The 13,270-nt window shown below is 35.1% G+C and overlaps 1 pseudogene; it reads left to right on the forward strand.

Moving 5' to 3' along the window:
• The first annotated feature begins 7,893 nt into the window (after positions 1–7,893).
• LOC114391134 lies at positions 7,894–10,596 on the forward strand (annotated as a pseudogene).
• Positions 10,597–13,270: the final 2,674 nt, after the last annotated feature.

Here is a 13,270-nt window from a genome sequence, read left to right on the forward strand (position 1 = left end):
TCTAAGACTTTAGTCTCCCTTTTAACATCCTTAAAAGGTTTCCTAGTGATCTTGGTCAACATGCAAGTTTTGCATTTTTCAATGTTCATATCAAAAGGAGGAATCATACTTGTTTTTGACATATCTTTTAATCTTTTGTAATGAACATGTCCTAATCTAGCATGCAAAATTTTTTATTTTGTCATATTAGTTATAGAACTACACGAGGCCATACAAACAGATTCATGAACAAAAGGAACATCAATGTTTAATTTAAACATTCCATTACAACGATAACCAAATCCAACAAACGAACCATGTCTTGACAAGATGTACTTGTCACTTTCAAGTACTTGCTTGAAACCACAATTATTTAAAACCATACCAGACAATAAGTTCTTACGAATACCAGGTACAAATAAGACATTATCCAAATACAAACTTTTTCCGGAAGTAAAAACTAAATTCACACAACCTAATCCTAGGATTGGTTCAGTTGCAACATTGCCCATTTTCACAATAGAGCCATCATCGATTGGTCTAAATTCCTTGAACCAACGACGATCTTTGCACACATGGCTTGTTGCTCCCGAATCAAACCACCAAGCAACGTCATCATCCTGCACATAGAATGCATCAGATATTAGTGATACATAATTTGAATTCGTATTCGAATTAAAATTATTCACTACAATCTGACCTTGTTGCTTTTCAGGATCATTAGACCCACTTGGACCAGCCTTGTTCTTTCCTTTGAACACCCGGCAATCCCTCTTTAAATGACCAGGTTTCCCACACTTCCAACATGACAATTTTGTCTGTTTGTTTGGACCTTTGTTCTTATTTCCTTGAAATTTTCGTTTGTTACCTTTAGCATTGTAATTTGCTTAACTGTTCCACTTTCCTCTACCATATTAACGGAAGAGGAACCTGCTACGGTTTTATTATTGACTTTGTCAATTTCCTGAGCCCTCAGCGACTCCTCAATCATGAAATGACTGCCAAGTTGAACCAGAGTCAACTCTTCCTTCATATGTTTCAAGGTATGCTTGAAGTCTTTCCAAGAAGAAGGCAGTTTATCAATTATAGATGAAACTGCAATGGATTCATCCATTTTCAAATCATGTTGAGTAAACTGACCCAAAATCCGCAGCAGTTCATTATATTGCTCCATAACAGGCCTCGAATCAATCATTTTGTAATTAAAGAAATTACTAACTAAGAATTTGTTACTTGAGGCATCTTCTGCCATATACTTGGATTCAAGAGAGTCCCATAATTCCTTAGCAGACTCAACATTTTGATAAATATCAAAGAGAGAGTCAGACATACCGTTCAGAATGTGTCCACGACAAATGTAATCGTCGTTCTCCCATTTCGAACGCTTCCTTGTTTGATCCAGAGTTTCGCCTTCCATATACACCGGCATCGGTGTACTCAGCACATACACCACATTCAATGTTGTCAAGAGAAAGTGCATCTTCTTCTGTCATCTTCTGAAATCCTGTCCTTCAAACTTGTCCAACTTCGCAAACTTGCTTGTCATCTTCGAACTATCGTTCGTCATCTCGAAAGATTTGATTCAATCTTTTGTTGGTTAATTTTGAAAATCGAGATAATCCTGGATAAATCTGAAGTCGTGTATAAACACTTTCAGATTGAATCAAATTTCGGGGTTCAACCAAAATTGTTCAATCGGATAAAATCAGAAGATTATAATTCAAGAGTTTTGTTTTGGTCTTGTGAGTTTTTCACATGTTATGCTTTCTGAACCAGGATGATTATTTATAATCAAAGAACAGGTGGTTTTTGGCGGTTGATGGAAGTTATTTATTTTTAAAAATTGCCGTTAATGGAAGTTTTAGTAACTTCCATGTAACTTCCAACCGTTGATGGAAGTTTTAGTAACTTCCATGTAACTTCCAACCTTTGCCTAAACCGAACATCTCGTTATTACATTAAAACAAGCGTGCACTCTTATTTTAACATAATAAAGAGATCAATTACACTAAAATGTCCAACAGTTTAAGCTGAAAATAAAATGTCGGGTCTGAGCAATCCGAGAGCAGTTGTTTCCCTTTGTGACCTCATCCAGACCTATAAACTGGATGTTCTTTTTTTGTCTGAGACTTGGTTCATACAAAAAGAATTGAAGAAATAAAAATAATGTTGAGTTTTTATTATTGTTTTATTGTTGACAGTATTGGTAGAAGTGGTGGTTTGGCCCTCTTTTGGCGGAAACCATTTGGTCTAATTAACTTCTCACAAAATTTTATTAATGTTGAGGTGCATCATCCTGAGAACCCAACTTGGAGACTCACAAGATTCTATGACCTTCCAGAAAGAAGTAGAAGAAAATATTCTTGGGACCTTTTACATTCTCTGGCGACAGATAAACAATTCTCATGGTGCATCATAGGACATTTTAATGATCTTCTTTCTACAGAGGATAAGAAAGGACGTGTTGACCACCCTTTATGGCCAATGCAAGGCTTTCATGATGTTGCTATTATATTGATGCAGACTTAATAGACGTTCCTCTACAAGGCTACCCCTACACCTTGTTGAAAAGTAAGGGTTCCAGAAATGATGTAGAGAAAAGACTTGATAGAGCTTTGGCGACAAAAGAATGGCTTGAACTCTTTCCCCATTGCTGCCTCATGAACATCATCGCTACTGTCTTAGACCATTCACCTATCTCCTTGACTTTCCTTCAAAAAATATTTGCTCCATTTCAAACGAAGATTTCATTTTCAAAATAACTAGCTCGAGAAATCTGATCTTGTTTCGATGGTCAAACATGGTTGGAGCCAAAACGTGTATGACGAGATAATCTCAAAGTTGGATTATTGTGCCAATGCTCTCATGCCGTGGGGAAACCAGGTTTGTGCCTGCTTCGAAAAGGATATTCAACGCTGCAAACAGAAGCTAGAGGAATTGAGGTATTTATCTAATCAACATTCTATCCGTGAGTTCATGTGCCTAAGAGATGAGTTGAACTGCCTTTTTGCGCAAGAAGAGGCTTACTGGAGACAACATGCAAGAGTATTTTGGATCCATGATGGTGATACAAATTCTTAAGTTTTTCATGCTACTGCAAATGCAAGGGAAAAAAAAGGAATTTTATTTCAAAGTTAACAAATGATGTTGGTGTTGTTATTCACGGCCAGGAAAGCTTATGCCACCTAGCAAGGAATTATTTCCAAAATCTCTATTAAGGCTATTGTTTGTTTGGTTCCAAGAAAAATTTCAGCAAGAGAGAACTCTACCCTATTGGCTCCTTTTGAGAAAGGAGAATTTAGAGCAGCAGTTTTTCAGATGCACTCGGATAAATCGATTCCCTGGTCCTGATGGTTTTAACCCAGGTTTCTATCAAAAAATTCTGGGATCTTTTGGGTGATGATATTTAACAGTGGTGTTGCCTGGCTGTCTCAAGGATCCTCCCCTCCAAAGCTAAATAGTACAGATATTGCTTTGATTCCAAAAAGTTGATCACCCAGCTTCCATGAAAGACAGGAGACCTATCTCCTTGTGTAATGTCTTGTATAAAATCATTTCAAAAGTTCTTGCTAATAGGCTTAAGACTATTCTCCCCACTTGCACCTCACAGGAACAATCGACTTTTGTAGCAGGACGGTCCATCTTGGACAATACTTTGGTTCAACATATGGAGTGCAAAGTGAGGGGAAAGGAGGCTAAGATTACTTTAAAAATTGACGTAAGCAAATCATTTGACAAGGTGGATTGGAAGTATCTGAATGCCATCCTTCTTCAGATGGGTTTTGATGTTACTTGGGTAAACTGGATGAAACTTTGTGTAGAAACAATGGATTTTAACGTGCTAGTTAATGGTGAGGGAGTACGACTAATTATCAGGGAGAGGACTCAAACAGAGTGACCACTGTCATCCTATGTTTTTATTCTGTGTATGGAGGGCAGCATTGCCCTCTTGAAAAATGCTGAGAGAAAAGGAAGCAAATACCCTTCATGACATATTAGAAACATTTGAGGCTTCATCTAATCTTGCAATTAACTTCTAGAAATTAGAAATCTTCTTCGGCAGGAACACCCAACAGCCCATAAAGGAGCAAATTTCTCTACAACTTGGTGTCTCTCAATGTCTTGGGACAGGAAGGTATTTTGGCATGCCATCAATGATTGGTAGGAAGAATAAGACAATTTTTGGTTACTTGAGACACAAAATCTGGAAGAAAGTTCATCATTGGTCTGGGAGACATTTATCAAAAGCAAGAAGAGAGGTTTTCATCAAATCAGTAGCTCAAGCTATCCCATCTTACTGCATGACTATTTTTCTCTTACCCACCACCCTCCAGGATGAAATGCAACAAAATATTGAACTCTTTTTGGTGGGGTTCGAACAGAAACACGGGAAAGGAATCAATTGTCTTAGTTGGGAACATTTGTCTATGAGGAAAGAGCATGGAGGTATGGGTTTCTGTCATCTTTATGCTTTTAATTTGGTTATGCTGGGAAAGCAAAGTTGGAAATTTCTTTATGACAATGATGTTATAGTGACGAAAGTTTTCAAGGCAAAATAATATCCAAATGGGAATTTCTTGGACTCCGCTTTGGGATATAATCTAAGTTTTACATGGCATAGCATCCACACTTCACAGGTATTGGTCAATAACAACATTGGATGGCGATTAGGAGATGGCAATGGAATGGTCTTTGGCTCTGTTCAAATGATGTTTCTTATGTTCAAACTCCTCCTCCTCCTAAGGGTCTAGAAGAATTAAAAGTAAGTACTTTGATGAACTCTTCAAGTAACACGTGGAATGATACCTTGATTCACCAATTTTTTTCTCCATGTGATGTTACAAATTTCTGGATATGCCTATTTGTTTGCCTAATGAACCTGATGCAATAATATGGAAGCACAACAAGGATGGAAATTTCACAATTAAATCATGTTATTTTCATGCAATGGAAACTTTGATTGACAACACAACTTTTCGTGTGAGTGGAAGTTTGAATTCCATAAGGGATTTAAATCTGTTCCAAAAAATGAAGATCTTCTTATGGAGAATATCCCGAGAGTCCCTCCCAGCCAGGCAAAGGCTCTCGACCAAGGGAGTGCAATGCCCCATCACTTGTGCATCATGCGGAAACTGCCCAGAAACATATCACCATGCTTTTGTTGGTTGCTGCAACGTTGAAACAGTTTGGGAGAAAGCTTCCTTATGGCACATCATCAATCTTGTTCGCGACAAGGTAGATGACATGAAGAACTTAATATTCCACATTCTCAAGACCCGGTCACCAACTCAAGTGGAAAAATTCGTAGCTATCCTTTGGGTTCTTTAGCGAAGATAAAACGAATAAGTATGGGACGGAGTTGTGAAGCCACTAAGTATCTCTGTGCAATTCGCTTTCCAAAACCTCCGTGGAAGAGTTGTGACACGGAGCTGTGGAAGACCATCCATGGCAGGTGTCAACACAACAACCTCAACCAGCATCAACACGCAAATTGCAGTGGGGCACACCTGCACCAGAATACATCAAGTGCAATGTAGATGTTGCCATTTTCCAAGATTCACGTTCCTTTGGAGTTGATTGCTGCTTCAAAGACTCAACTAGTCACTTCATCAGAGCTAAAACTAGCTGGTATCAAGGTATTCCCACCACACATGAGGCAGAGGTCTCATCACTTCTTGCAGCCATATCTTCGACTTCTGAAATTCATCTCCAAAACATCATTTTCGAAATTGACTGTAGAGCAAATGTGGATGTCTTGAGCTCGAAAAATTTTACAAACTCAGAAGTAGGGATAATTCTCAGGTGTTGTGCTAGGAAATTATCATATCTCAGAAATTGTAGTGTGCAGTTTGTCGGTAAACAAGTCAATCACGTTGTTTATTGCTTAACAAGGACGTCTAGATCTTTTGCTTGTTAACATGTCTTTGATTTCAGTCCAACTTGTATTGAACCTTATATTCTACATGAAATAACATAAGTTTGTTTCCTTAAAAAAAAAATGACAAAGCTCAAGGAAGGATTTGTTTTCCTATATTGATATAGATAAGTAATAATTATATAAATATTAACTTCAAGAAAAATAAAAATTATTATAGAGATAGATAGGAGTTTAGCAAGGAATTATTTTCTTCGAGGAGTGACAAGTGGCCAAGTAAGAGATTTGTTTTCCTATATTATATATAGATAAATTATGAGTAATTATATAAATATTTTAAGAAAACATAAATATTAACGTATGCAAACAAATTGATTCTTTTTGTTTATGATACTTGTATAAATTATACAATATAAATTTTTAAAATAAAAGATACAAGACGATCGATAATATAATATAATATAAATAAAAAGATAATTATAGTAAAGAAACTGTGTTAAGTAAAAAAAAAACAGAAGAAAAAGAAATGAGAGAGAGAGGAGGAGGAGAAGAAGAGTTAAACACAAACGTTTTTTTTTTAGGAAGTGACAACAGAGAATTGTTTTCCTATACTATATATAGATAAGTAATTAATAAATTTATAAACATTACCTTAGACAAATACAATAATTCTTTATTTCTATGATACTTATAAGAGAATAATAAAAAATAAATAAGAGTTTAATATCTATGCATTAACAATATAAAATAATTTTATACGGTTATCTAATCATAAATTTTTGTTTGAATTATTTTAAGATAATTATTTTAAAAATCAATAACTTTACCATATATAATAAATTATGATTAAATAATCGTGTAAAACTTTTTTCTATAAATAAAGTGTTTAAGCAACGGATTTAATTTCCTATATTATAAATAAATTATATAATAAATATTATATAAATAGATAGGGGTTGTATTTCAAGAAAATAATTTTCTTCTTACTTTCCCATCCTAATTTTCGAGAACCCTTCATGCATCTCCTACTCCCCTTTCTCTCTCCTACAATACCTCCCTCCATCACCGACAACTTCATCTTGCTTTGCCGCCACCATCTACAACCTCTCACCCTTCGATTTCTATATTTCGTAGTGGGCCCCATTTATTTTCGTTTATTTTGTAATCGTTGGATTGGATATTTACCCTAAATCATCAATTTTCTCAATATACATATTAGAGTGAGATGGCTTCATCTATATTATTATATTTGCGCTTTCAGGAGCCGAAGCAATGACGAGGATGAAGGCTTCGAGCAAGGTTGGTGATAGGCAGAGAGCCATAAGACCATTAGAATCATTTTGTTAGGATTGTTAGTAGTGCCTTAGTGCATTGTTGGTAGTACTTTTTGTTATTGGCCTTGCTTGTCCTTTAGTTATTGTATCAGCTATATATGATTGTAATGAGGTCATGAAAAGAGAATAAGAAGAAATACAATTTTCCTTTCCTTACCTTTTCTCTCTTGGGAGGCCCCTAGTCCTCGAACTCTAGGAATCATGTTTCTGAATCGTAATATTTGGTGCTTTCGTTGAGAGCTCCAATGGCAGAACCCGACAATTGGAACCCCAGCCTAGACCGCCTCGAGGCCGCCATTGCCCACTTTGTCGTTCCCAAGCCTCCATGGCTGCCAAACTAGATGCCCTTCTCCTAAAAATGAATACCCTATTAACCAGCCAACATTTTCCATCTTTTTCCTCTACGAAGGCACCACCTGCTCATGCACCCATGTCGACTCTGCTTCCCATGGTTGCTTTCCACCTCCCCGCCAACAGCAAGCCCTACGCGACTTCCTCCGACCTTCACTTCTCCCACCGCTTAGGCTCCGACGACATTAGCTCCATATACCTTGCCAAACTCAACAACGACTCCTTCGCAGTCATGTTTGCCGCCAAGGTCATGGTTTTCCCAATGGCACCGAAGGATGTGCGCATCAATTTGATGGTTTGGTAGCTGATGCATGCCACCTATTTGATGATACAGGCTGATCAATCGATGCGACAATGTTTAAGCACCACCCACCCAACGACGAAGACCATCTTGAGAACCAAAGCACCGACGTTCCCCGACGATGCATGACATTGGAGGCCAAAGAAGCTGAAGACAAACATCTATTGTTAGTGCATTCTATAAACCATGTGAATCTAATTAAGAACATCAGCTCAAAGCAGTTCAATTCGAAGAGGCATGAGATTGCCTCAAAATTAGGTTCCATATATTTTAATGAAGGTTCATCACAAGCCGTGTACCTTGCCACCAACTCTATAGTAAAGGTTGTTAAAAGAGTAGTAAGCAGAGAATTGGATTCTGTTGTTGCCATTGTTAGGCCTTCAGGTTATCATGCAAAACAACATGATGCTATGGGATTTTTTCTGTTCAACAATGTGGCAGTTGCTGCAAGATATCTCTTAGACGAAAGACCAAAATTAGTGTGAAGAAAATATTGATTATTGTTTGGGATGTCCATCATAGACATGGTACTCAAAAAATGTTCTAGAATGATTCTCGAGTTTTATCCTTTTCTGTTCACAGGCATGAGTTTAGGAGTTTTTATCCAGCTAAGGATAATGGATTTTATACCATGATTGGAGAAGGAGCAAGTGCTAGTTATAATATAAATGTTCCCTGGGAGAATAGGAGATGTGGTGATGCAAATGTTGGACAAGTGGCCTCAATAACTTAAGAGGGGGTGAATTAAGTTTCAAAAACTTTTCACTAACAAACTTTTAACTCCCTTCTAAATGATAGGCTCAGAATGCAGAAGAAGAAGCAGCAATCAATTTAATAATGTTCTTTAAACATGCAAGACAAAATTGATTGCAATAACATAAATGAGATAAGGGAAGAGAGAAATACAAACTCGATTTATACTGGTTCAACCACTTCTCATGCCTACGTCTAGTCCTCAAGAAACCTACTTGAGATTTTCACTAACTTTGTAAAAATCTTTTTTACAACTTCTGAACACCCGAGGGATCCCTTTTCCTTATGTTTAGGAAACTCACAATTCAAGAGACAATTAGTCTCTTGGTTACAATTGACTTTTTGAGATGAACAGAAAGATTTCTCTCCTTTAGAGTGGATGATACAAATTGAAGTTCCTAGAGGAATTTCTCTCTTTTAGAGATAATAATACAATTTGAAGTTTCTGGATGAACTCTCAATAGATTTGCAAGTGTTTTCCCAAGAGTTGTTGAGAGAGCATTTGTCAATGAAGTTCTCTTAGAATATCTCTCTCTTGCTTTTCGAAGTTAGACACATACACACACACACACACACACACACACACACACACACACACACACACACACACACACACACATATATATAGGCCCTTCGTTCTTTTTCAAAATGGTTTGAAGAGATGTGTCTTTTTAAAAAAAAAATTCTGAAATTCTACACTGGTAATCATTTACAGGTCTCTGGTAATCGATTACATAGTTATATTTTGAATGGTCATGACTTTTCAAATTGAATTTCAAGAGTTCTGTTGCTGGTAATCGATTACACATCAATGGTAATCAATTACAACTTTTAAATTCAAATTTCAAAATCCTTCTAAAATTTATTTTTTCAAGATTGTCTTCTGGTAATCGATTACCAAAGCCTTGGATGTCTTGGAAATACTTTGTTTTGAGGCAAAGCTTTATCTTGAATTAATCTTGAGCGCAACCTTCTTTGATTATTCTTTGGCATCATCAAAATCATGTATTCATACATTCACAGCAAATTTCTTTGTAATGTGGGACCACATCTTGTTTCCTATTGCTAAAGAATTTAATCTAGATATAATTATAGTTTCTATAGGATTTGATGCAGCTATTGGTGACCCTCTCGGAGAATATCGTGTCACACCATTTGGTTATTATGTTCAGTTGGAGAAGTTGATGAATTTTGCTGAAGGTAGGGTTGTATTGATTCTAGAAGGTGGATCTAACCTTGATTTCATCTCAAAATCAATGTATGACTACTTGGAAGTTTTGCTAGCAGAAAAGCCGGTTATTGAATCTGCAAAGGCCTATTCATTTGAATCTACATGGGGTGTGATTCAAGAGGCTTGCCAGGAGTAAAGTTCCTTTTGGGCTACACTTGCATGTGAATTACCCCAAAAGTTAATCTCACAAATGGCACCACCTCTGCATACTCTTATCTTGAGCTTTGACTTTGAGGATGAGGATGATGTAGGTGCACCAAGTTCAAAAAATCATGTTGAACTTCTTAAGGATGTCATAAAACCACTTTCTAAACCGAAAGTTGATGTTGATAAATAGAATGGTGTTTCTAGTACTTGGCAATCGAAACTGTCAAATGTTTATATATGGTATGCCTCATATGGATCAAATATGTGTAAAGCAACATTAGATTGCTACCTAGCAGGTGGACAATGGAATGTAAATGTTGTTGCTAATGTAATAAAAAAGAATGATGTCTCTGCTACAATATTTGTTCCCGGTTGGGTCTATGAGACAAAGCAACTCTTTATCTGCTCACCTGATCAACTTGACCTAATGCAAGGCTTCAGGACAGAATTTTTAAGGCCTATAATTGTGCTAGGAAACTCTTCATCTAAAGGAATGTTCATAGACTCTTGCTATGCCCACTGCCAAACTAAAAAGCAGGGGACATGGTTGAGAAGTGACTCTCTAGAGATGAAAAAGACAACAATTGCAAGGGTTGTAGCAAATTGGTTTTATTCCATCAGATAGATTACCTAACACCTTGAGGACAAGGTGTTTTTTATGGGCCAGGGAATGATAGGCAGAGAACCATAAGACCGTTAGAATCATTCTGTTTGGATTATTAGTAGTGCCTTAGTGCTTTGCTATTAGTGCTCTACTGTTAGTACTTTTTCTTATTAGCCTTGCTTGTCCTTTGGCTATTGTATCAACTATATATGGCTGTAATGAGGCAATGAAAAGAGAATAAGAAGAAATACAATTTTCCTTGCCTTACCTTTTCTCTCTTGGGAGGCCCCTAATCCTTGAACTCTAGGAATCATGTTTCTGAATCGTAACTATTAGGGTACAAAGCTTGGTGGGTATCCTCAGGTTTGCATGGCAATGAGTAGATAATGGAGATACTAGAGATGTAAGAGAGACACTGAGATGGTTGGTGTCAAGAACATCTTATGTTATGACTTCATGGGTGTGTTTGAAAGGATATGGATGACTCTTGAAATGTTTTCATATAAATTGAAAATAAGAAATCAGAAAATAAAATCAAAATAAACACATTTGATACTTGATGTGTGTCTGAGTAATGATTCTCATTTATTCAAGTTTGATACACTAAATTTCTTCTCATAGTGTTTTGGTTTGGATCAAATTTGGTTACTCCAATAGTTGTTGAGGAGGTGTTGGTTGAAATACCTCAACCAATTTTTTTTTATATTTTCATATTTTAGAAATAGAAAATAATAAATAAAAAAAACATATTTTCTAAATCTTGAATATTTAAAAATAAAAAAAAATAAAAATATTTTCTCAAACCAAAAGTCATCTTATTACTTTTACCTGAGTTTCTTCTTTCTTATTTTCTTTCCCACATATCTACATAGAGTAGGGTAAGAGATTTTATCACAGTTGAACACCCACAAACACATACTACAAGAAAAAAGGTTATTTGCAAATATTTAATATTGCTGCAAAAATTATTTTTACCAACAAGAAAATTGTTGTAGTCCGTTGTAGTAACATATGTTGCAAAAAGTTTTGCAACGACACTTAATTATAAATTTCTTTTCCTGTGCTTGTTAGCATTTTCTTATAAAGAATATAGCAAAAAAAATTCTTATAAATTCCTTTCTTTATTGGTTGTAGAGATATTTTTATCATAAGTTCTTATGCTCTTAACTCTTGTGGATTGAATTGCTTTTGATTAGGACTTTAGGAAGTTCCTATAATCATTAACTTTGTTGTGCACTCATAGTTTTATTCAATAAATTTATTTTTGAACTAACATTTGTCTAAGTAATTAGCATAACTTCCTACTTTTTTTTCTTTAGCTTCTCTAGTCTCTAGTATCTTATGTTAGCACCAAAATTTAAAAAATAACTACCTTTGCTTCTTCTTCTTTTTTTAAGTCAAAGAAGGTCTCATATATTAAATATCTCTAACACACAAGATGTGAGTAAGATCATAAAGAAACCTTACATGAAATCTGAACCAATGTTCTCGTTAAATCTACTCCTTCCACCCACTTACCCAAAACACAGAAATTATCCTCATTCCTTGTTACACAAGGCCACCCCCCTATGAGACACCCTCCCTTACAAAATTTCCCAATTCCTTGTCATCCATATAGTCCAAACTATCAGCCACATTTTTTCCAGTAAGAATGTTGCATTTTTTTTTCTTCATTCTTTCTGCATAATATAATAATTTAAATTCAAATTATGTAAAATCAATAAGATAAAGAAACTAACGAAATAAATCTAAAATTGGATATTGCTTAAAACTTAATAGAGAAATGAAAAATGTTAATTCAACACATGGCAAACTTGCATTTATTGGTTTCTAATATTCAGCATTGTTTCATAAAACAAAACTAAACACAATTCGGGGGATCACATTATTTCAGCAACTGATGAAGCCATGGGTGCCAAAATTGAAATATCCCTGCAACCTAAAAAGAACGCATAGTTGTGATTAGATTGGGAATTTCACCACACCTCTACACACAATTTTTTATATATGTTAGTTTGTTGTTAAAATTAATTATTTACTCAATATTTATAATATCTAACTCACGTTTACGTACTAACGACGTATGTCTGGTGTCATATATATATATATATATAAAGATAATAGCATTCACCTTTATATTATATAATAGATATCTTATTTTTTTAATATATATCTTTTTATAATTTAATTGTATTTTAAATATTCAAATTGAGTATAAATGTAAAAAAATCAAAATCGAGCTAAATAAGTTTTTTTTTACTCACCTTTTATATGTTTGTTATCTTAAACTTGCAAATTGATCAAACAATTTATTTATTATCAATAAATATAGATAAAAGTGATATTTCATGACAAACTCTTATCATCGGTACAAATGTATCTTCTCTTACCAACTAGCAATGTTGTTTAACAACTAATAATTCTTTTCACAATGACAATAAATATGTCATAAAAAGTATTTTTTTTCAACAAATTTAATGTTGTTTAGATTAAAAAAATGTACATTTTTCAGTTGACGTTGTTGCTATAAATGTAACATTTGCCAACGAATGTGGTGTTGTTGATATATAAACTAATAGATTTTCCAGCAACCTTATGTGTCACCGTTACAAAGTTAGTTTTTCCCAACTAATTTCAAAGTTGCTGGTATAGAAATATATATTTTTCAGCGATATTAAATATCACTGCTATACAT

This window comes from Glycine soja, chromosome 16 (assembly GCF_004193775.1).
Source record: "Glycine soja cultivar W05 chromosome 16, ASM419377v2, whole genome shotgun sequence".
NCBI classification, from domain to species: domain Eukaryota; kingdom Viridiplantae; phylum Streptophyta; class Magnoliopsida; order Fabales; family Fabaceae; genus Glycine; species Glycine soja.